We start from the raw sequence: 26,338 nt of genomic DNA on the forward strand, positions 1-26,338 counted from the left end.
ATAATGCAAGACTTCTGGTCAAGATAGGGGAGTCGGTAAATGATATACTCGCCTCCTCCCATGACATCAAATTTACAACTAACTTCAGTTGGTCATTGAGAACCAACTGAAGACTAGCTGAATAAGAACAGAAGTCCTATATCTAATCTAAGCATACAAAGAAGCCATGATGAGACTGGTAGGAAGAATGAAGATGTGGAACAAGTAGGTCCAACATCGATGGTGTGACGATTAAGAATTGGAAGGGATACCATGGGTGTACAGGTTCCCCCTGATTAGTGAGAGTCCCAGCCCCTCCTTCAGCTTACCAGTCAGGAGCAAAAGTGCTAGGAAGAGGAGTCTCCTAGCTGTGAAACCAGCAGGGATTGCATCTGAGTGAAATGAAGGGCTGCTAGAGTCTCAGGAATTCCTCTTGAGGGAACTGCACACAGACTCTCTCGCTCTTACGCACCAGCACAAGCATGGCAGCTCGAAGAGCACGAGGGACATACAGTGAGGAACTGAACTGACTAGCTTCGGGGTGACAGCTGGAGGGCCACGGCAGTTTTTAGAGTGGGGATAGAGGGAACATAACTGAATATAGATAAAAGCCGTATGTGACAAGCTCACAGCTAACATCATACTCAATGGTGAAAAATTGAAAGCTTAAGGTCAGAAACAAGACAAGGATATCCACTTTCACCACATTTATTCAACATAGTATTGGAAGTCCAAGTCGCAGCAATCAGACAAAAAAAAAAAAAAAAAAAAAAAGAAAGAAAAGAAAAAAGAAAAAAAGAAAAAGAAAAGGCATCTAAACTGGAAATGAAGTACAACTGTCATTATTTACAGATGACATGATTATACAGAGAACCGTAAAGAATCACCAAAAAACTATTAGAATAACTGAATTCAGTAAAGTAGCAAGATACAAATTAATATTCAGAAACCAGTTGCATTTTTATATGCCAATAATGAACTATTGGAAAGAGAAATTAAGAAAACAATCCCATTTACAATTGCATGAAAAACAATAAAAATACCTAGGAATAAATTTAACCAAGGAGGTAAAAGACCCATACATGGAAAACTATAAGACACTGAAGGAAGAAACTGAAGAAACCACAAATAGATGGAAGGATAAACTGTGCTCATGGACAGGCAGAATTGACAACATTAAAATGTCCATACTACTTAAAGTAATCTACAGATTGAATGTAACTTCTATCAAAATACCAATGACATTTTTCACAAAACTAAAACAAATAATCCTAAAATTTACGTGGAACCATAAAAGACCCTGAATAGCCAAAGCAATCTTGAGAAAGAACAAAGTTGGAGTTATCACACTACCTGACATCAAACTCTACAACGAGGATATAGTAATCAAAGCAGGATGGCACTGGCATAAAAACAGGCACGTAGATGAATGGAACAGAATAGAGAGCACAGAAATAAACCCATACCATACATGGTTAATTACTTTATGTTGAAGGAGGCAAGAATAAACAATGGCATAAAGACAGTTTCTTCAATAAATGGTGTTGGAAAAACTGAACAGATATATACAAAAAGAATTAAACTGCATCACTTTTTAAAATACCATATACAAGAATACACTCAAAATGGGTTAAAGACTCAAATGTTTAAGACTTGAAACCATTAAACTCCTAGAAGAAAACATAGATGGTAAACTCATCAACATCACTCTTAGTAATATTTTTTTGGCTATGTCTCCTCAGGCAAGGGAAACAAATGAGAAAATAAATAAATGGGACTACATCAAACTAAAAACTTTTTGTGCAGTGAAGGTAACCATCAACAAAATGAAAAGACAACTTACTGAATGGGAGAAGATATTTGCCAATAATACATCAGTAAGTGGTTAATATCCAAACTATATAAGGAACTCATACAACTTAACACCAAAAAAACAAACAATCCAATTAAAAAATGGGCAGAGGACCTGAACAGAGATTTCTCCAAAGAGGGTAGACTTATGAAAAATGTTCAACATCACTAATTCAAAAAGATATATGTTCATTGCAGTATTATTTACCATAGCCAAGATATGGATGCAACCTAAGTGTCCATCAATAGACAAATGGGTAAAAAAGATGTGGTGTTATATATATAATGGAGTATGACTCAGCCATCAAAAAAAAAAAAAAAAAGAAATCTTGCCATTTGTGAAAACATGGATGAGCCTAGACAGTATTATGCTAAGTGAAATAGGTCAGACAAAGACAAATACCATATGGTTTCACTTATATGTGGAATCTAAAAAACAAAATACACAAAACAAAAAAACCCAAACTCACAGAGATAGAGAACAAATTGATAGTGCCAGATGAGAGGGGAGTTGGAGGATGGTTGAAAAAGGTGAAGGAATTAAGAAGTACAAATTGCCAGTTATAAAAATAGTTATGGGTATGTAAAATACATTAAAGAGAATATAGCCAATAATATTGCAGTAACTATGTAGGATGTCAGATGGGTATATGACTTATTGGAGTAATCACTTTATAAGTTATACAAGTGTCTAGTTTGTACATCTAAAACAGATCTTATATTCTATTTCAACTGTAATGAACAAATAAAAAAAATTAAAAAGGAACACTGCCAAATTTACAAGGCAATCAGTCATACCATAAAAAAAAAAAAAGAATTATATCAACATGATAGACTATCTAACAAACCACAGAGCACTTATTAAACTCAAAGATGAATTTAGGAACTTTCAAGGCACAAATAACTCACAAAGCTACCTGATAATTTTTTTCATTTATCATTATCTATTTTCTTACTTGAAGTTTTTGTTTACTTTATTTTTTATGCAATGTATCATTTGATCATGAAGAGTTTCATGATCTGAGAGACGAAGTTTGAGGTAAATATTTATTTAGAAGAAATTGCAACAAATTCAAATTTTAAAAATCTGTCATATACACACAAACATCACAAAATCCATAAAAATAGCATACTTTCATTAAGGGACTGACACTGTAGAGAATTCTATTTTTCCTATACAACTGCATACATGAGTCTCTTCATGAATACAGTTTATGTAGTATTTATCATAGAGAGAATGAACAAACTAAGTATTTATTCTAGCATGGTTAATTTTTAAAATTGATAATCAGGATGCATAAAACAGCTTCATGTGAAGACATATTGTTAGTAATGCTCCAGCTTTGTACCCTTTAACACAAAAAAATTATTTTATTTCAAAGGCAGAATTCCTAACAAAAAAAATGGTGAATTTCTAATTGAATCTGCTATGTTATTATTGAGTATATTTCTAACAGGAGAAAAGTTCTCTTTAGATTGGAAATTCATGATAACTAAATCCTCTACTTAGAATTTTAAACATCAGATTAATTGGATTTGTTTTCCTTGACTACCTTCTGGCTTCACAAATTTCAATCTTTGATTCCTTCACTACTCACGTATTTCAGGTGCCAGGCACTACAGATCACAGTCCTATCACTATCAGGCTGAAAGGCATAACTATCTACATCAAAAGGTGACTGTGGACTACCAATGCATCCTATTAAATCCACACTAAGTATATCCCCAATCACAAAATGACTGAAGCCATTCTACTGCCAGATGACACAAAAGAAAGAATAAATCAAGATGAAGACAGCAATCTTAAATAACTACAGTTTAAAATATCTTACTTTCATAAATCTTACAGAAACATTCAGCAATGCGAACACATTCCTATGGTCTTTCTCGGGGTTTTTGGAAAAAACCCAAAATTTTGGAGGTAAATATGCCTCTATATTAGATGCATACAAAAGACATGCAATATCCATTATGAAGTATAACATATTGAAAATCCTATCTTTGTACTGCCTACCATTCAACCAAATACTACCACCAGTAACTTTTATTTAATGTTTCCCACACCATGCCCCCTCTCCCTCTCCCTCTTCCTCATCCTGAGATAAATCTGTATTCTAAAGTTTTGGGTTTATCCTTCTGCTGTACAGAAGCTTTATAGTTTGATGTAGCACCATTCATTTTATTTCCCATGCCTTTGGGGTCAAGATCACATGAGACCAAAGTCCCTAAGTTTAGTGCCTATGTTTTTTTTTCTATGTGTTTTATTTTTTCAGTCTTACATTCAAGTCTTTCACTCCTTTTGAGTTGTTTTATGTATAGTGTCAGACAGCAATCTAGTTTCCTTCTTTCATATGTGGCTTTCCAGATTTCCCAACAGTATTTATTGAAGAGACTTTCTCCATTGTATGTTTTTGGCTCCTTTGTTGAAAATTAGTTGCCTATATATGTGTGGGTTTATTTCTGAGCTCTCAATTCTGTTCCATAGGTCTGTGTGTATGTTTTCTGCCAATACCATACTGTTTTGATTATTGTAACTTTGTAGCACAGTTTGAAACCGAGTTTTTAAACTACTGGCTTGTTCTTCTCTCTCAGGATTGCTTTGGCTTTCTGGGTCTGAGAATTTTTGATTTCAGTAAAAAATGCCACTGGGATTTTGATGGGGGACGGCATTAAATCTGTACATTGTTTTAGGTAATAAGGCCATTTACAATGTGAATTCTCTCAATACATGAATACGAACTATCTTGATATTTTTTTGTGTCTTCTACAATTTCTTTCAATAATATCTTATAGTTTTTAGTTGCACAGGTCCTTTACCTCCTTTGTTAAATTTACTTCTAAGTATTTTGTCCTTTTTCTTTGCAATTGTAAATGGGATTGTTTTCATTTCTCTTTCATTGTAGTATTAGAAATGCAACAGATTTTTATGTATAGATTTTGTATCCTGTAACTTTAATGTTTGTTTATTGTTTCTAATAGTCTTTAGGGTTTTCTATATATATAATCATATCACCTGCAAATAGTGACAGTATCACTTCTTCATTCTCAATTTGGATGCCTTTTATTTCTTTTTCTTGCCTGACTGTTCTGGCTAGAATGTCCATTACTGTGGTAGATAACCATGACACGAATTGGCATCCTTGTCTAGTTCCTGACTGTAACAATTACTGGAGTGTATTTGCTGAGTAGCATAAGGCACACAAATGTTCAAATTTTCTTTTTTGTTATTATTTTTTATATTATGGTGAGAATGGTTAACAAAATCGAGTCAGTTTCAACGGTACAATTCAATAGTAAGTCATATATTTTGCATTGTATATTCACTGCCCATAGATTTCTTTCTGTCACCACATATTTGACCCCTTTTATTCCATCTACCTATCCCATCCTTTGATAACCACTAGTCTATTGTCCATGTCTATAAGTCTGTTTGGTTTTTTTTTGTCATGTTTGTTTGTTGCTTTTAGGTTTATATCCCACATATAAGTGATATCATGTGGTTTTCAACTTTTCTCTCTGGCTTATTTTGTTTAGCATGATTATCTCAAGGTCCATCAATGTTGTTGCAATGGCAGTATTTTACCTCTTCTTATAGCTGAGTAATATTTCATTGTATATATGTACTACATCTTCTTTATTCAATCATATATTGTAGGACACTTCAGTTGCTTCCATGTCCTGGCCACCATGAATAATGCCACTATGAACATCGATGTGCATATATTTTTTCGGATATATGTTTTCCAGTCTTTGGGGTAAATATCCAGTAGAAGGATTACGAATCACATGGTTGATCAATTCTTAGTTTTTTGAGGAACCTCTATATTGTTTTCCAGAGTGGCTATACCAATTTGCAGTCACATCAGCAGTGTACGAGGGTTTCTTTTCCAATTTTCAATATAGCCAAATTTTCAAAAACAGTTTACCAATTTACACCCCTATGGACAACGTGTAAGAGTTACCTCTACACTATTTACATCCTTTGAGCCCTTCAATCTACTTGTATATAGGTATATATCTCTCTGTCATAATTTGCATTTCCTTAATTACTAGCATCTTTTCATACTTATTGGCTATTCATGTTTCCTTGTCTCTGAAAAATTCCTGGTTATGTCTTGCTCATTTTTTCTACTGATTTTCTCATTTTTTTAAGAGCACTTAATATATTATAAATAATCCTTTGCCAATTCTTTATTACATGAGTTACAGGTGTCTTCTAGTATTATGCAGCTTGAATTTGCTCCTCCTAATTTTAATATAAATTAATCCAATTTTTTTCTTTTATGGCTAAAGCTTAATCTCTTCTTTGAGAAGTCCTTCCCTACCTCATGGTAATGTGTGAAATAATTGTGGTAGAGAAATCTTCTGTTCTAGGTAATCTGAGGGCATGGAGCTTTACCACAGCAGTGAAATGATAAAAATATATAAAAAGAATGCAGCTCTCAGAATTTATATAGGCTTATCATGGAGATGTTCCAGGTTTGGTTTCCGACCACCACAATAAAGCAAATATCACAATAAGGCAAGACACGCAATTTTTTTTTGGTTTTCCAGGGCATATAAAAGTTATGTTTACACTATACTATAGTGTATTAAGTGTGAGACAGCATATCTTAAAAAGAGATACATACCTTAACAAATATTTTGTTGTGAGAAATGCTAGCCATCATTTGAGCCTTCAGCGAGTCATAATCTTTTTGCTAGTGGAGGGTCTTGCTTCAATACTGATGGCTACTAATTTATCAGGGTGGTGGCTGCTGAAGGGTGACACAGCTTTGGCAGTTTCTTAATATAAGACAATATAGGTTTGCTGTATTGATTGACTCTTCCTTTCACGAGTAATTCCTTTGTGGTGTGCAATGCTGTTTGATAGCATTTTATCCACAACAGAACTTTTTTTCAAAATTGGAAGTCAATCCTGTAAACCCCATTTCTGCTTTAGCAACTAAGTTTATGCACTACTCTAAATCCTTTGAGGTCATTTCAACAATCTTCACAGCATAGTCACCAGAAGTAGATTCCATCTCAAGAAACCACTTCCTGGCTAATTCATAAGAAGCAACTCCTCATAGATTAAGGTTTGATCAAGAGATTGGAGCAATTCAGTCACATCTTTGGGGTCCACTTCTAATTCTAGTTCTCTTGCTATTTCTACCACGTCTGTGGTTACTTCCTCAACTAAAGTCTTAATCCCTTCAAAATCATCCACGTGGATTGGAATCAATTCTTCCAAACTCCTGTTAATGTTGATATTATGGCCTGTTCCCATAAATCATAAATGTTCTTAATGGCATGTTAAATGGTGAATCTTTTCCAGAAGGCTTTCAATTTACTTTGCCTAGATCCATTAGGCAATGTACTTTAAGATGAAGCCAATGAAATGTACTTCTTAAGTAATAAGACCTGAAAGTCAAAATTACTCCTTGATCCATAGGCTAAAGAATGGATGTTGTGTTAGCAGGCATGAAAGCAACATTCATCTTATTGTACATGTCCATGAGATTACTTGGGCGACCAGATGAAATGTCAATGACCAGCAATATTTTGCACGGAATCTTTTTGTCCCAGTTCTCAAAAGTGGGGTTAAAATATTCAGTAAATCATGTTGTAAACAGATGTGCTGTTGCCCAGGCGTTGTTGTTCCACTTACATAGCACAGGCAGAAAAGACATAGCATAATTCTTAAGGCCTGTAGGATTTCTGAAATGGTAAATGACCATTGGCTTCATCTTAAAGTCACAAGCTACATTGGTCTCTAACAAGAGAGTCAGCCTGCCCTCTGGAGCTTTGAAGCCTTGAAACAAGGCACTGACTTCTCTCGAGCTATGAAAGTTCAAGATGGCATCTTCTTCCAAATAAGGCTGTTTTGTACACATAGAAAATCTGTTTAGCACAGTGACCTTCATTAATTATCTTAGATCTTCTGGATAACTTGCTTCTACATCAGTGCTTGTTGCTTCATCTTGCTCTTTTATGTTACAGAGATGGCTTCTTTCCTTATATCTCATGAAGCAACCTCTGCTAGCTTCAAACTTTTCTTTTACAGCCTCCTTACTTCTCTCAGCCTTCATAGAATTTCCTTTAAGAATTCTTTTGCATTCACAACTTGGGTAACTGTTTGATGCAAGAGGTCTAGCTTTCCGCCTTTATCAGCTTTTGATATGCCTCCTTCACTAAGCTTAATCATTTCTAGCTTTTGATTTAATGTGAGTCACACAACTCTTTCTTTCACTTTAAGGACACTCACTATAGGGTTAACTGGCTTAATTTCAACATTGTTGTGTCTTGAGAAATTGGGAGGACTGAAGAGAGGGGAGAGACAGGAGAATGACTGGCTTGGTGGAGCAACCAGAACACACACATTTATCAATTAAGTTCTCTATCTTACACGGGCATGGTTGTGGTGCCCCAAAACTATTACAATAGCAATATCGAAGATGATGGATTACCATAATATAATGAAAAAGTTTGGAATATTATGAGAATTACCAAAATGTGACACAAAGACACAAAGTGAGCAAATGCTCTTGGAAAAATGGTACTGATAAAGTTGCTTGATGCAGGGTTGCCACAACCTTCAAGAAGCAAAAAAAAGCAAAACATGATAAAATGAGGTATGCCTGTAATAGGAATGCTTGCTCAGAGTCAATTATTCTTAAAGTTTATAAATGATATGAGATAATTAGCCATAATTGTGCAACTTGCTAGATGATAAAAGTCTTCTGAGGAGAGGTACTTTACCTGGAAAACCTCTGTATTCAAATATTTAGGGGAAAACAAGTAAAACTAGAAAAATAAGTAAAACTGCCAGTACAAGGCTCAGGGAAGTAACTGCCTAAAAGGTGAAGAGAGAGTTTACCTGTCATAGAAAGACTGACTGAAATTTATTACTGGGAAAAAAGCAACAACTTAGTCTCACTAGGAGATTTTTAGCACACCAGAACTCCAGACTCTCTTCAATAGCTTCAACCCTTTGCTGTCTTTTAAGTCACATTTCACAAAAATCTTTTGAATCATGGTACTGTTTTGCAGTACAGGGTTGGAAAAATAAGTCATCTATATTTTCTAAAGTTTTAAAGATGTCATGTCTTTTTAAAATTTAAGTCCTTAATCCACCTAGAATTGATTTTAGCATTTAGTGAGAGGAAGGGATCTACTTTCATTTTCCCTTGGATACATAATTAATTGATGGTATCATGTTAAACTTTAAAAATATAATCTAATCTGTGCCTTTCATTCTATTTGATGATATAACTCCTGCTGAATATACTGTTGTCCATCTCAGAAATTTTCAGATGTCTCTTATAAAATTTATTGAAAACCACCTAATGAATCTCTTTTAATAGAACTTAATCCAATTAAATTATAAATGGTATATTAAAACATTAATTACATTTAAATTTGTTTTTTTGCTTTCTGACTTTTATAACTTTGTTGCTATTTATTTTTTGCTATATATGTTATCTCCATATTACTTTAACATGAAAATGTCCTTCTTATTTTTTTAAGGTCTACATATGCTTTACAATTCCATGGATTCCAGTATATTTAAAGACTATATAAAAGCATTCTTCAGCCAACATTTCAGAAACCACTGAGCTCAAGACTGGAACTACTGAGTATACCTCATCTAAAAAAAATTAACTTTTCCTTACTCTCACAATTACCCCCTTTAGTATCTTTTTTCGTTGAATTTACAATTTACATTACAGATTTTATCTTACTTTTACATTATATATACACTCAAGAATAACTGGATATTTACATTCTGCTATAAAACTAAATTTTGTTATTAAGAATAATGCTGATATGAACATTTAAGTATACATTTTTGAGGGGATATATTTTTATTTCTTCTGGGTATATGCCTAAGGATGGAATTGCTGAGTTACATGATAACAGTATATTAACCTTCTGAAGAACAGTCACTTTGTTTTCTAAAGGGTCTGTACCAGTTTACATTCATAACAGGACTGTATAAGGGATCCAATTTTAACACCTCTTGATCAACACTCATCTTTTTTTGCATAGCCATCTTGGTATGAGTGATGTGGTATCTCAATGTCATTTTGATTTGCATTTCCCTGATGACTAATGATGTTGAGCATCTTCCCATGTGCTTATTTGCCACCAAGATATCTTCTTTGGAAAAATGTCTATTCAAATATTTTACCCACCTTAAAATTAGGTTATTCACCTTTTTGTAATTGACTTGTAAGAAATCTTTATTTATTCTAGATTTAAGTCCCTTATCTGATAGGATTTGAACACTTTAAATCACATTCTGTGGGTGGTTTTCAATTTCTTGATGGTATACTTTGAAAAACAGAAACCTTTAATTTTGATAAAGTCTGATTTATTTTTACATTTGTTGCTTGTGCCTTTGGTATCATATCTAAGAAATCACTGTCTTTTCAAGGTCATTAAGAGTCATCCATTTAAAATGTTTGTAGTTTTATCCCTTTGACCATTTTTTAGTTAATATTTGTATAGAATGTACAGTAGGGAACCCACATTTCCTATTCTGGATGTGGACATACAGTTATTCCAGCACCATTTGAAAAGGTTATTCCTTCCTCCATTGAATTGCTTTGGAACTCTGGTCAAAAACCAGTTGACTATAAATGCAAAGGTTTGTTTTTAGGTTCTCAATTTTATCCCACTGTTATATAGGTCTGTCCTTATGCCAGTACCATATTCTTGACTACTGTAGCTTTCTAGCGAGTTTTGAAATCAGGATGTGTGAGTCGTCTAGCTTTGTTCTTTTTGAAGATTGTTTTGATTATCATGAGTTCCTTGAACATCTATATAAATTTTAGAATCAGAGTAAAAATTTCTGCAAAGAAGCTCATAAGACTTTAAAAGGAATTGTGTTGAATCTGTAGATCAATTTCAGGACTATTGTTACCTTAATTCTATCAAGTATTTTGATCCATGAACATGGGATGTCTTCCTATTTATAATCTTTAATTTCAATATTTTGTGGTTTTCAGAATTTGTTTTGTACTTTTTTTTGATGCTATTGTAAATGAAACTTTTTCTTCATTTTTGGATTATTCATTATAACTATATGGAAATACAATAGAATTCTGCATATTGATCTTATAACCTGCACCACTGTTGATCTTGCTTACACCTCTAGTTTTTTGTAGATTTCTTAGGATTTTCTACATATAAGCTAATCATGTCATAATCTTGCATAATAGTCCTGACTAGAACTTTCAGTTCAATATTAAATAGAAGTGGCAAGAGTGGACCATCCTTGTCTAGTTCTTGTTCAGTCTTTAATCATTAGTATGATGTTAGCTGTGAAATTTTTACCGCTGCCCTTTATCGGCTTAAGGAATTTCCAAGCTATACCTGCTTTACTGAATGCTTTTTATTGTGAAGGAACATAGATTTTATCAGGAAATGCTTTTTCAAAATCTATTAACATGGCCATATAGCTTTGTTCTTTATTCCATTGATATGGTATATTACAGTAATGTATTTTTGGATTTAAAATCAACCTTGCATTCCTGGGATAAATCTTACTTGGTCATGATGTATAATCCTTTATGTGGCTGGATTCAATTTGCTAATATTTTGTTGATTTTTGCTTCTATGTTGACGAAATATCGTTCTGTAGTTTCCTTGTGATGTTGTTGTCTCATTTTATTACCAGGTTAATACTAGCTTCAAAGAATGATTAGGAAAGTGCTCCTCTTCAATTTCTTGAAAAAATTTGTAAAGAGTTGATATCTTTAAATGTTTGGTAGAATTCAATAACAAGGCCATCTGATGTTGAGCTTTTTTTGTGTTCTAATTCAATCTCTTTACTTATTATGGGACTGTTCAGTTTTTCTATTTCTTCTTGATCCTTTGGGTCTTTTTAGTAATTTGTCTAAGTCATCTATTTCACTGAGTGATATACAAGTAAATTGTTCCACAGTATTCTCTTATAATCTTTTTAACTTCTAAAATGTTGATGGTAATGTTCCCTCTTTCATTCCTGATTCCAGTAATATGAGTCTTTTAAATGGTCAGTCTAAGTAAAGGTTCCCCAATTTTGGTGTCTTTTTGAAAAAAAAAATCTTCAGTTTTCCTTTTCTTTAATTTATTAATTTCTACTTGAATCTTTATTCAAGTTTCCTTCATTCTGCTTAGGTTTGGTTTGCTTTTCTTTTTGTATTAGGTTAAAAGTTTGGGTATTGATTTGAGATCTTTAATATAGGCATTTATCACTACAAATTTCAGTCTAAGAACTGTTTTAATTGCACCTCCAAAATGTGGAATGTTATGCATTCATTTTGATTTATCTCCAAGTATTTCATAAATTGAATTTCTCCAATTTCTCTGGGTACTGAATTCGAACTTCATTTTACTGTGGTCGGCGAATGTACTTTGTTATGATTTCAATCCCTTTAAATTTGTTGGTTTTCTGACTTGGCATAATGTCTCTATTGGAGAATGTTCTATGTACATTTGAGAAGAGTGTAATCTGCTGTTGTTTGGTTGAGTGAAAGATGTCTCCTAGGTCTAGTTGGTTCATAGTGTTATTCAAGTCTTTTATTGATCTTCTGACTAGTTTTCTACCTATTATGAAAATGAGTAAAGCTGTATTGAAGTCTCCATTACTGGTGAAATGTGTGTTTCTCCCTTCAGTTCCTGTTAATAATTGCTTCATATATTTTGGTGCTGTTATTAGGTGCACATATATGTTTATAATTGTCATAACTTCCCAAGGGACTGACCCTTTCATTATAAAATGTCCCTCTTTATCTCTATGAATATTTGTTGTTTTAAAGTTTATTTTGTCTGAAATCAGTATAACCACTCTTTCTTATGGTTGCTATTTGCATGATATAGCTTTTTCTACCATTTTACTTTCAATATATGTGTACCTTTCAATATAATGTGTATCTTCTGTAGACAACATATATTTGGATGCTGTTTTTCTGCCAGTCTGACAATCTCTGCTATTTGACTAGATCATTTAATCCATTCACATTCGACATTAATATTGATATAGCTGGATTTGTCTGTCATTGTAGTTTTAGTTTTACATGACTCATGTCTTTTGCTCTTCTATTGCTAATTTATTGCCCTAAGTATTAGTTTTTAAAAATATTTTGTAAGTGACATCATTTTAATTTTAATTTTCTCAAGATACAGCATCCATTTATGATTGAAACACAACAAAATTAGTATAGAAGGAAAATACTTTAACATGATAAAGGCTATATTTGACCAACCCTCAGCCAATATTATATTTAATGGTGAAAAACTAAAACCTTTCCCTTTAAGATCAGGAACAAGGCAAGGCTGTCCACTATTGCCACAGTTATTCAATATAACATTGGAGGTCCTGGCGAGTACAATCGGACAAGAGGAAAATATAAAAGGCATCCAAATAGGAAACGAAGAAGTCAAACTGTCACTATTTGTGGATGACATGATTCTCTATAGAGAAAACCCTAAAGACTCCACAAGAACACTACTAGAAACAATAAGCAAATACAGTAAAGTTTCTGGATACAAAATCAATGTTCAAAAATCCATAGCTTTCCTATACTCTAATAACGAAGTGTTAGGGAAAAAGTGGAAAAAAATAATTCCTTTTACAATTGCAACAAAAAAGAATAAAATATCTAGGAGTAAATTTAACGAAACAAGTGAAGGATCTACATCATGAAAACTATAAGATCCTATTAAAGAAATTGAAGATATAAAGAAATGGAAACATATTCTGTGTTCGTGGATTGGAAGAATCAACATAGTTAAAATGACCATATTACCTAAAGCATCATGCAGATTTAATGCCATCCCCATCAAAATCTTATTGGTGTTTTTTAAAGAAATAGAACAAAAAATATCAGATTTGTATGGAAGTACGAAAGACTCCGAATTGCCAAAGCCATCTTGAGAAAAAAGAATGAGGCTGGAGGCATCACTCTTCCCGACTTCAAATTATATTACAAAGCGACAGTAACCAAAACAGCATGGTACTGGCAGCAAAACAGACAGAGACTAGTAGATCAGAATCGAGAGTCCAGAAGTAAACCCATATTTTTATGGGCAAATAATTTTTGACAAAAAAAGCCAAAAACATACAGTGGAGAAAGGAAAGCTTCTTCAATAAATAGCGCTGGGAAAAGTGGAAAGCCACTTACAAAAGAATGAAACAAGACTGTGGTCTATCACCACACACTAAAATTAATTCAAAATGGATTAAGGACCTAAATATAAGACCTGAAACAATAAAATGCATAGGAGAAGGACCTTAGACTTAAAGAGGATTTTATGAATTCGACCTCAAAAACAAGGGAAGCAAATGCTAAAATAGATGAATGAGAATACATTAAACTAAAAAGCTTCTGCTCAGCAAAAGAAACCGTCAACAAGGTGAAGAGACAACCATCCAAATGAGAAAACATATTTGCAAGCAACATCTGTGATAAGGGCCTAATATCCAAAATATACAAAGAACTCATACAACTCAGTAACAACAAAAAAACAAATGATCCAATCAAAAATGGGCGGTGGACCTGAACAGACACTTCTCCTAGAGGACATACAAATACATGAAAAGATGCTCAACATCGCTGGCTATTAGGAAAATGCAAATCAAAACCACAATGAGATACCATCTCATTGGTATGGCTGTTATTAATATGACAAGTAATAATAAACGTTGGAGAGGATGTGGAGAAAAAGGAACTGTCATACACTGCTGGTGGGATTGCGAATTGGTACAGCCACTATGGAAAACAGTATGGAGGTTCCTCAAAAAACTAAGAATTGATCTACCATATGATCCAGCAATCCCTCTATTGGGTATTAACCCAAAGACTTGACAACCCATGTCCGAAAAGATATCTGAACACTGATGTTCATTCATAGCAGCACTATTCATAGTGGCCAGGATGTGGTAACAACCGAAGTGTCCTATGATAGATGATTAGATAAAGAAGCTGTTGTACATATATATAATGGACAACATGGATGGACCTTGAGATAATCACGCTAAGCAAAATAAGCCACAGAAAAAGTAGAAAATCATATATCACTTATATGTGGGATATAAAACTAAAAGCAACAAATGAGCAGGACAGAGATTCATTAACATAGACTATAGACTAGTGGTTACCAGAGGACTATAGAGCAGTGGTTACTAGTGGGATGGGGGAGGAGCGGGGAGGTAGACTAAGTAAAGGGGGTTAAATATAGGAGGATGGGAGAGGGTGAAGTGAGTAAAAGGGATCAAATATATGGTAGCTGAAGGAAACTGGACTTTGGGTGGTATACACACAATAGAAAACACAGATGTCAAATGATAATGTACACCTGAAAATTATATAATAGTATTAACCAAATGTTACCCCAATAAACTTAATAAAATTTAATTTTCTGATTATATAGGAATATAATCGGTGCTTTTTTTTATTGATCACATCTTCAACTAATTCATTAAATTCACTTATTAAATCTAATAAATTAGATTATTTTGAACTTTCCATGTAGATAATGCCATGATTTTTTCTTCTTGCTAATCCTTAGTTTTTCTTATTAGTTAGAACCTCCAGTATGATATGAATAGGTATACTGTAGCGGGAATCCTTTTTTCACTACCAATCTTGGATAGGGTATGGGGATTTCACTGTTCTACTATTAAATATGACTTTTGCTACACTTTTTTGTAGATACGCTGTATTGGATTAATGAAGTACCCTTCTATTCCTAGCATTTTTATCATGAATGTGTTTTCAATTTTATCAAATGCCTTTTCATATATAGATAATTATACACAGCCATATGCCACATAACGATGCTTTGGTTAACGATGAACTGCAAATATATGATGGTGGTCCCATAAGATTATAATGGAGCTGAAAAATCTCTATCATCTAGTGACATTACAGCTTTTGTAACGTCATAACACAACATATTACTCATGTGTTTGTGGTGATGCTGGTGTAAACAAACCTATCTATGCCGCCAGTTGTATAAAAGTATAACACATATGACGATGTATAGTACATATTTGAAAATGTTAATAAGACACTGTTACTAGTTTATGTATTTACTATATTATACTTTTGTTATTTAGAATGCAATCTTTCTATTTATTAAAAAAAGTTTTGCTATAAAATAGTGTGGTGTGTTACACTGGCAGCAGCCCCATACAGCTCATGTTATTGTGTCTCCTGACGGCATTTCTCTAGTGCTTGATTTAATCTCATCCTAATGTTGCCAGTAAGAAGCCACATCAAGCAACTGTCCTGGAAACAAAATTAAAAGTGATTAAGAACTAATAAGGTGGTAAACCAGTGATAGTTATTGCTTGCCCATCAGGTATGTCCCATTCCACCGTAGCTATGATCTTGAAGAAAAAGAACAAAGTGATGGAAGAATTTTTGGAAATTCTAAACAGTTGACTATGGACAAAAACTGCCACAGCAAATATTCAATATGGATGAAACCTCACTATTCTGGAAACAAATGCCTGAAAGGACTTTTATGTATAAGGAGGCCAAGTCAGTGACAGGCTTCCAGGCTTTTAAGGACAGGAAAAGTCTTGGGGGCAAAGCTGCAGGCTTACAAATTTAATTAAACCCTTGTGATCCTACACAGTGAGAATTCCAGACCTTCAAACTATCAATAAGCACATTCTGCCAGTGTGTCAGTGAAGCAAGAAGAACTCATGGATGATCCCGCTCCTATTCCAAGATGACCTACTGAATTTCTATGCCAGGAAAATGGAGAAGTACTGTATGGAGAATAGTACCTTTCAAGATTTTGCTTATTAATAATTCTCTCAGACATCCTCCTTTAATTAGTGATCTTCATCTTAATATCAAAGTGGCATTTCAACCTGTAGCACCACCCCTTCAATCCAAACAATGGATCAAGAAATCATAGCAGCTTTTAAGGCCTATTGTCTGAGGACCTTTTTCCAGGCTATTGCTGCAACGGAGGAAGACACTTATGCAATGCAATTCTGGAAGGATTACAACATCTACGACTACATCGAGAACCTTGCTTGTGCTTGGCGATGTCATCAAGGAGTGAATATATTAATGGCATCTGGAAGACACTAAAAAGGTTTATCAATGACTTCAAAGAATTTGCCAAAAAAGAGGAGGTTGCAAAAATCAAGGCTATGGTTGAGATGGCAAACAACTTTAACCTGGCTGTAGATAAGCATGACACTGAGGAGCTCCTAGAGGAGCTCCTAGAAGTGGTTCCAGAGCAATTAACTGACTAATAAGGAGTTATTAGAAATGGAACAGCAATGCATAACTAAAGAAAAGGAAACTATAGGAGAAGAAAAAGAACCTCAAAGAAAATTCACATAGAAAATTTTGAGAAGTATCTGCAGACCTCACTAAGCCCCTTAAAAAGTTTAAAAACAAGGACTCCAACACTGAACGGTTTTCATTAATAGAAATGTTCTTGGTGCATCATCTGCTTATAACCAAATCTATGATGAAAAAATAAACCAAGCAAACCACCATAGACAGATTTCTGAACAGTGACACCTCCTCACAAAGAGCCTCAAGCAAGTCCTTCAGAAGGTATTCCATCAGAGGAAATGATGCTCCATGCATGTTACTGCCCCTGAAGACCTTCCAGTGGGAAAAAATAGGAGGTGGAAGACAGTGATATTGATGATCCTGACCCTGTGTAGGCATGAACTAATGTTTGTGTTTATGTCCTCATTTTTAACCAAAAAAGTTTATAAAGTTAAAAAAAAAATTTAAATAGAAGCCTGTAGGATAAAGGTATAAAAAAATATTTGTATAGCTGTACAATATTTATGATTTAAGCTAAGTATAAGTCATAAAGTTTAAAAAATTAATTTGTAAAAAAGTTACAGTAAGCTAAGATTATTGAAAAAAATTTAAAACAAATTTAGTATTACCTAAGTATGCAATGTTTACAAAGACTACACTAGTGTAATGTCTTATGCCTTTCATTCACTCACCACTCAATCACTATATCACTCAGAAAAACTTCCAATGCTGCATGCTCCATTCATGGGAAGTGCTCTATACAGGTGTACTATTTTTTTTATCTTTTATGCTATTTTTTTACTGTACATTTTCTATCTTTAGATACACAATATGTACCATTGTGTTTCAACTGTCTACAGTATTCAACACGGTAAGAGCAATAGGCTGGCTATATCTTGTAGCCTAGGTATGTAGGGGGCTATACCATCTAGGTTCATGTAAGTACACTCCATAATGTTGGTACAATGACAAAATCACCTGAGGATGCATTTTCAGAATGTGCCCATCATTAAATTTTAACTCATCACTGCAATCTCATTTTTTCAATGAATTTGCATATTGACCTTTTAAAATATTAATTCTAGCTTAGTCCTGGAACAAATCTTAGTCATAATATACCTTTTTCCCACCACGTTCCTGGATTCAATTTGCTAACATTTTGTTTAGCTCTTTTATATTAATGTTTTGAGAGAGGAGTCTGGAAATTTCCTTATCATGTTTTGTTTTCAAGGCTATGATGGCCTCATAAAATGAACTGGAACATCTTTTTCTATTCTCCAAAAAGTTTGTGTTTGCAAATGATAGTAATTCTTTCTTAAATGTTAGAAATAAATCACCATAATGCCATCTGGGCTTGGAGTTAACTTAGTGATAAAGGTTTTCAGGTATGACGGAATATTGGAAAATAGATTCAGGACCATTTGTATTTTCTACATAGTTTTCTATTTAGTTGTTTTTCCACTTCAACGTAATTTCAGATATTTCAACAGAATTTCAAATTTATAAACTTCATAATATTCTCTAATATTTGTAGTATCTGCAAGATCTGTAGTACTTTTTATTTTTAATACTAGTGATGAATTATTCTTTTTTCTTGAACACTTTTACCAGGAAAATTTATCCATTTAATCAGTGCTTTCAAAGCAATGACTTTTGGCTTTGCTAACTTAAGTTGTTATAGACAAATAGTCTCTACATAAGATTATCATGATTGCATCCTTATATTTTGTTTTTCCTGAAACTATCATTTTATCTCCTAATTTCCTATAAACCTATTCCTTTTTTTTTTTCAAATTCTTCAGAATTGCCATATATCATTTTCCTGCTTTCTCCACTCCTTCAAGGTCATGTTTAAGATTAGCTCAAGAAAGCTTCCTCCAAGAGGACTATCATCCTTATCTGAATTTCCCATTACAAATATATACTTTTAGTCACGAGCTTTGAGAAGATATGTCTCTTATTTTTACATCTCAAGTGAGATGCTTTTCACATAGAAGCTTTATTACATGCTGCTTAAATGAATACTCAGCATCAAAATGAACCTCTGGAAAGCCACAGTGTTACTCTTTTCTTAATAAAGAGTACCAGAAAAAGCCTCAGCAACTTTTGCCGTAGCCATCTCATAAGCTATTTCATATCAGCAGCACTATACATAGAGCCTCAGACTAATGGTACCACATTTAGTAGATATATATATATAGTACCTGTATATAATTGATTAAATTTAGAAAGATTTGTATATAAACATCCCTTAATCCCTAGAAATTGAATCAGTTCAAAATTCAAATTATATCTGATTATCTCCCCTGCCCAGAGAACAGTGGTTATTTCTCCTAAGTAATGCCTTACTACAATCTTTCTGTCCTTAAATTGCTAATGCTGAAGAGGGATAAGAGTTACCTGAGTCTACAGTAATGCATTTTAAAGGTATGGGTTGAGGTTTAATAAAGCCTCAGAGAATAGAATAAGCATTTAAATGATGTAAGAGTATTAGAAAGAATAAGATAGAATATGGCTCTTTGTATATTTAATATGCTCTCACTCAATTTAATGAGAACTAATACACCTGTGCATTTAAAAGTATGAAGTTTATTTTTATTTTTAACTATCCAATATATTACTTAAAATTTGATTACATCAAATGAAATAACATCTGTACACACCCACATGATATGCACAGGCAAAGATGCAGGGATTATGCAATATTTTCACACCAGAATTAAAGCTATTAAGTAACAAGAAAGTACAGTAAAGTACAAAGGCCAATAAGGTAGAAAGAGGAGAAATTCAATATGTACTTAGATACAAAAGACGCGAAGCATTTCCGAAAAGACACTGTTCATGTATTTCTGTTGAGGCATAAGTCAATCTGAGGATGTGGTCTGTAGGTAAGACTGAGAGTTTAGTAGATTAATTTGATTAAGGTCAGACTCAACATTTGTAAAAAACGAACTGAAGAATAAACTACGATGGCGAACATCACAAAAGCTGAGTTCAGTGTAATTAGTCCATTCAGATTCTTCATTTTTGGATTCTCAATAGCTTTCCTGTGATATCTTTATCTTGAACGTCCTTCCCCATTTGTTTTGCAAATAGTTATGTCGCAGGTCATTTACTGGCTACAAGTGAATATATGACAAAATCATAATGAAAAGAATATTAAATTGCAATCTGGAAAAGCAGTCTGTTTAAGTGGATATGATGTAATTCTTCTAATGAATTATCTATATTCAGTACAATGATCTTTTTCTAGATCTTGACCAGTGAAATTGAGCTTGTCATAAAGCAAGCAGCCTGTGCTGGCTTATGTAAGAAATTTTATCTTCAACATAGTAACGTGAAAAAGTGGAAGTCAGTTTTCCACGTATAGCAAGATTTTTGAAAGACAAAGCAAAAGAATTGTTCCCTATGTACTGGGCACATTTTTGAACTTGCCTAAATTGGAGAAAGCAGGTGAGGAAAGGGCGATATGAAGGAAATGGTCTGATTTTTCCTAACTTAAAAAAAAAAAAAACAAAAAAAAAACTTCTATGCTAAAGAACCATCTCTACCCGGCTTCCATAGTTAAATTACATCATCGCTAATACAGGGCAACTCAACAGGTGCACATTTACATGGTTGCGCTCCAGGTTTCTTCATTCAAAAAGGTATTCTGGCATATTACTCAGAATTTTATATTATCCCTGATGTTCTAGTGCCTACTTCCTAGCATCTATCAAGGAACGCCTCCTCGCCACCTGGAGAAATCCAGCTACCTGATCTGCCACCAGATTCCTCGGATACCTATGATTAAAACCACGCAAGGAAACCTGGCAACGGAAGGCAAAAGTTGGGGCTGGGGCCTACATTTCATCTGTTAGCGCGTGAAAGTAGTCCGGTCCAGCCCGAAGCTTCACTCACTTGGCCGAGGAGAAACCCGTGCGGCGGTGTCCCTCCGCGGCCCGGCTCCCACGCGGGACAGCTCGACGCGGAGGCGGACACCGCTCCCACTTCACCCGAGGCCCTCGCAGGAAGCGGCTGCAGGTGCGTCCTTTTTCGCCCTTCGCGGGCGTCTTCGCGGCCAACTCGGAGCCCCAGCGCCCCCGCCGACGCCTTTCAGCCAGCCCCGTCTCAACCGCCCTCGGCTCGCGCGCGGCGCTCCGACGCGTCCTCGACCAGCCCTCAGAGAAGCGCGCGGCCACCGCGAAACCGCCGACCCGGCCAACCGCCGCTCGCTCCCGGGAGCGCGCGCCCGGACCCAGTGTACCTACATTGGCGCGTCGCCGCGCCGGCCGTTTCTCTCCACACAACCGCTTCAACCGCCACCTCCTTGCACAATAACGCTCCTCAGGGGGCGCGCTGAGGTAAGTTTCCCTGTGCCCACCCCCATGGACTCCGGGCCAATGGCAGTGCGAACCTGTGGCAAGCCAGCCAATCAGCGACCACTGGGTGGAGTGGGCGGGGTGGAGGGCGACGGCGAGGTGGAAGTTGGCTAAGGGGCACGGGGAGTTGGACCAGCCGCTCGCGCTTTCTGGTGAGCGCGTCAGGCCTGACTCGCGCGTCGCGCGTCGCAGCGCCTGATCGAGGCCTTTCTGTTGAGTGACGCAGTGCGAAGATTTGGAAAGCTTCCGAAAATCTTTATTAGTAAAATTTGATTAAAAAAAGAAGTAGCCGACAGGCCGCAGTTTACAATTCGAAATTGTAAAGCGTTGCGTTAACGATGTTGATTACGGAGTTTCTTGATAACTCAAACTTTGTGACTCAGGCGCATGGTCCTGGCCCAGTTGTATTTTCTTGGGTTTCCGAAATTGTCCCAGGGATCTGCCACCCTAGGCCCCATCATATTTCATGAGACCTATCCTGCTGCCAGGTCATCGCCCTCTTAGTGATTACCATGCGTTCTCTAAACTAATTGAGTACCCTGTCTGTGCTACATGCAGGAAATACAACCATCCACTAGTTGAGTAAAGCTTTCATCATCGCAGAGGGTAGAACTGCCTGCCTTGTAACTACTGGCTATGAGAAACATGAGACAAGGCCAGGCTACACGTGTAAGTCGCTAACCAAATAACACTGTAGATTTAACCTTTAACCCAGTAGATTCCCAAAATATGGTTGAGGAGTTCCTGGGGGTCTGCAAGGTCAATACTATTTTCAAAATAATAGGAAGATATTTGCCTTTTTCATTCCGTGGTCTCAGGAGTGTTCAATGGAATTTTCTAGAAGGTTCTGGAAAGTGTGACGGATTGAGTACAGAAACGGATATGAGAATCCAGCTGTCCTAAAACACTAAAGAAATAGGCAAAACTGTAAAACAATTCCAATCTTTTCACAGTTTGTTTTATTCTTGGAAATAATTTTGAAGGGTATGTTTAGGATTGCTGAGAGAGAGAGACTGTGTGGGAAGGTGTCAAGTACAATTGACCCTTGAACAACCTCATCTTACTCAGATTTTTCAATTGACCTGTGTAGTTCAATTCATCCGCATAGTTCAGTTAAGCAACACAGCTCAGAACTGCCTTGTTCAAGGGTCAACTACTTCTGGGCTGAGAAACCAGGTGGGCAGAGGGCGGATAGTAGTTATATGTGAATTTTCAGCTGCGTGGGAGGTGGGCGCCCCAACCCTTGAGTTGTTTAAGGATCACCTGTAAATTGGAGCCAGCTCATAATTTGGACTTAATTAAATCGACAGTGAGTAAATAGCCGTTAGAGTAAATGCCATGTCTATTTAGGGTAATAGGATAATTTGTGCATCATTTTACTAATAATTGATATTTGCAGGGTATTATGTTAATCAAGTTTATTGCATGTGGTATTTTCCATTTTTACATTTGAAGTTGGACAATCTGTATTCAAAGCCATGCTAGCTCATTTATTAGTCATGTAGTCTTAGGTAATTTATGTCACCTCTTGGAGCCACAGTGATCTTTAAAGCAGGAATAACAACAACAATAAGTGATTTATTGAATTCTTAATTGTCTCAGGCACTGCACTAAGCGCTTACCCATCTTAACACTACCATGAAGTACTATGAAGTGTCTTTTAAAAGAAATACATGGGATAGTAGAATTACATCTTATATATTTCTAGACTTATAGTACACATTTGGTATAAGGTAGCTATTGTAATTGATAAAGCTGAGTAACGTGGATGATCTTGAACAAATCTCTTAGGCTTTTGTGTTGGATTTTTTTTTTTTTTTTTTGTCTATTTTCTTTCAATGAGGATGGTGGTAGGCAGGATTTTAACCTTCATGATTTCTGTCCCTTGGTATTCTCATGGTTATGTTGCATCACATGGTAAAAAGGACTCTCAAATATAGTTAAGGTTACTAATTAGCTGACCTTAAAATAAAGGGATTAGCCTGGATTTTCCAGTGAGTCCAATGTAATTACATGAACCCTTAAAGGCAAAATAGCAAGTCATAGAGATGCAGCAGAAAAGAAACTGTAGAGCCTCGAAGCATGAGAAGGACTCAACCCATGAGTGCTGGCTTGAAGATGGAAGTGCCCATATGGAAACCACACTAGAGAAATGAATTCTGCCTGCAACCTGAACAATCCTGGAAGCAGATTCTTCTCCAGAGCCTTGGCTGGCTTGCTGTGGGATTCTTGAACCAAGAGTCAGGACACCGAGGTTATAATTAGGAAGCAGCATTTATTGATGCCAGCACTGGCTCTGCAGATTCTTATCCAAAGACTGAGCCCCAATTGTAACATAATAGGCAGTTTTATACAGTCTTGTCATTCCTACACAGTTACAGATATAAGGAAGAACAATGATTTGTTGGCAAGCTATGAGAAAACTGATGTTAGCTGCAGAGTCCTTGAAGTGGGGGAAGGAGCTGAGAGGAAACTGATGTCAGCCCGAGAGTCCTTGAGGTGGGAGGAGGGCAGTCAGGAAAGAACCTGTTCTAGCAGGAAATGTCCAGGCAGGGTCAGGCTGCCATATTCGCCCCTTTGATGCTCAGACCCAGGACTGGGTCAGAGAGCATCATCTCCTTCTAAACTTTGGTTTTTGAGTCTGGTACCTAAATGAGGACTAGCATGAGGACTTTCGCTGCAGTCTTATTGGCCCAATACCAGAAAGGAGCCTTAGGCCACCAGTTTAGGTCTGTGTGATTTAAAAATAGCATTCTTTTACATGGAGTTTCTCCAACCCACTGAGTGTATCCTAGACTCATCTGGGCAAGACATTCTTCTACCACTTCTGAGGAGAGGACCTAGACTGGGGTCGACCCTCTTTGTGGTGAGCCACCGTGTGGTTCCACTGGAGAAGGTAAAAAGCATCTAGGCTAGTTCCCTTCTAAGGCCAATGTTCACTCGTGTACTCCTCCACAAACCCAGCATTTAGTGACACCAAGTTCATGGGCTATCCTCTCAGCTAGGTCAAGAAAGAGGTTCTTCCCTAGGTTTTGGCCCAAGGCAACCTTTAGCTGATCATACATTTATGGGCTTTGGGGCCTAGGAGACAGTGTAGGCTTAGGTGTGGTTGAGTTACACAGCCATTGGACAATTTCTCTGACTGCTGGGCCCTCTGCATAGTTATGGACCTTTCCTCCGCTTGAGGTTCATCACCAACACACCCAGTTTCCCCTAACTTTTCAGACAGTTGGCAGGATTGGCCGCTCTCAGATTTAACCTTTACGTACTCCATTCTATATTGGAATCCTCGATGAGTGCAGAGTGTGGCGTTTAGGGCATACCCTTTGGGTAGGCTGGCTACGGAAGTGAAGCTGGTGGCAATGTTGGACCTTTGCATGCAGTGGGTAAAAGGAGGAGAAGAAGTGGGGAGACTGGCGCCACGCATGTGGCAGGGTAGGAGGAGAAGGAAAAGAGTCTTCAGGGTTGCTACCCTGATGAGATGTCATCCTCAGGCTTCTGCCGTGTGTAGATTGATCAGCTTCTGGTATGACCAAAGTGGGGCTGACGTCTTACCCTTGGTCTGTTGGTGCTGGTGGTATTTTCTTTTGGAGGGTTGCCCTGAGGGGCTCAGAAGAGTCTGGAACACATTCTCACTCTGCAGCTGCGGGTTTAGCCTGCTGCAATGTATCCAGGGCATTATTTCAGCAACCTTAACTGCAGTGGGGGTAGACAAAATGAGAGTAAAGGTGCCTCTCCACAGGAGTTTTAGGAGTTGAATGTTCCACTCTTTAACCCAGAGTCTCCTGGCTTAAAGGAATGAACTTCAGTGATTATAATGACAGGGAGCCTTTCCCTAACCCATTGGTTAAGAGTCTGGAAGGTGGTCGCTAGGGCTTGAAGCTGTTGTCTCAGTCAATTCACCTATTTCCTTGAGGTCTCCTTGGCCTTTGATGACGGTGGTGGCCACTTATTCAGGATCTTGTAGTGGGAGAACCCAGTCTTCTTGGTTGAGGCTGACCTGATTCTTAACAGTGCCATGGGGAGGACTTCATCCCAATGTAGATGTGTCTACTGACATAGTTTTCCCAACTGAGTCTTAAGGGTCCTGTTCATGCGTTTCACCTATCCTGAACTCTCTGGTTGATAGGTGGTATGCAATTTCCATTTAATATTTATATTCTTGGCTATTTGCTGCACTATTTCTGCGACAAAGGCTGGCCTATTATCTGAGCCAATGGTAATTGGTAGGCCAAATCATGGAACAATTTCTTGGAGGAGCAGTGTCGTTACTTCCCAGATCTTCTCAGTCCAGATGGGATAAACCTCTACCCAACTGAAATAGGTGCATACAATGACCAAGAGATACTTAAGGCCCTGTGATTGAGGCATTTCAGTGAAGTCTACTTTGAGTTCCTTAAAGGGGGTGCCACCGATGCTTTGGATGCCCAGTGGGGGACATGTCCATTGCCTAGGGTTATTGCAGGCACAGACTTCGCATCATCCACACACCACTTGGGAGATACTAGAGAGCCAGGGGATGTGGAAGTACTGGCCCAGAGTGGTTTCTAAGGGCAGCATGACCAAGGTGAGTCCTTTGATGAAACTGCTTGACAAAGCTGGGGCTAGGGTCCTAGGAACTGCAGTTTGCCTGTCCTTGAACTTCCACAATCCACCGGGAGGAGGCTCCCTCTTCAGTCTTAAACCAGGCTTATTCTTGAGGTAAGTACTTGGGGTCCCATTTGGGAAACAGGGAAGCAGTTAGAGCCATCGGGCTGGCCATCTCTTTGGCCGCTGCCAGTTTGGCAACATGGCCTGCCAGGCAGTTGCCCTGAGCCATAATGGCGTCCCCTTTTTGATGTCCTTTGCAGTACATGACTGCTACTTTCTTAG

At 36.5% G+C, this 26,338-nt stretch overlaps 2 protein-coding genes across 12 annotated transcripts in view; one reads left to right on the forward strand and one right to left on the reverse strand.

The window, feature by feature from the left end:
• Positions 1-21,410, reverse strand: part of ATF7IP2 (activating transcription factor 7 interacting protein 2) — a 50,061-nt gene extending 28,651 nt beyond the window's left edge. For 2 of the 4 annotated variants that reach the window (XM_016159637.2, XM_016159634.2), the window contains exon 1: positions 21,356-21,410. The gene's annotated coding sequence lies outside the window, so the exon portion shown is untranslated. Of the gene's footprint in view, positions 1-20,951; positions 21,288-21,355 lie in introns of those variants that run through there. The other 2 variants (XM_016159635.2, XM_016159636.2) reach the window with 2 other exon arrangements.
• GRIN2A (glutamate ionotropic receptor NMDA type subunit 2A) overlaps positions 1-26,338 on the forward strand; it is a 522,696-nt gene that overhangs the window by 33,611 nt on the left and 462,747 nt on the right. Inside the window, exon 1 of one of the 8 annotated variants that reach the window (XM_036225805.1) lies at positions 21,369-21,448. The exons of the other annotated variants lie outside the window; for them this stretch is intronic. The gene's annotated coding sequence lies outside the window, so the exon portion shown is untranslated. Of the gene's footprint in view, positions 1-21,368; positions 21,449-26,338 lie in introns of those variants that run through there. 8 annotated transcript variants of the gene reach the window in all.

This window comes from Rousettus aegyptiacus, unplaced genomic scaffold (assembly GCF_014176215.1).
Source record: "Rousettus aegyptiacus isolate mRouAeg1 unplaced genomic scaffold, mRouAeg1.p scaffold_m13_p_8, whole genome shotgun sequence".
Taxonomy (NCBI): domain Eukaryota; kingdom Metazoa; phylum Chordata; class Mammalia; order Chiroptera; family Pteropodidae; genus Rousettus; species Rousettus aegyptiacus.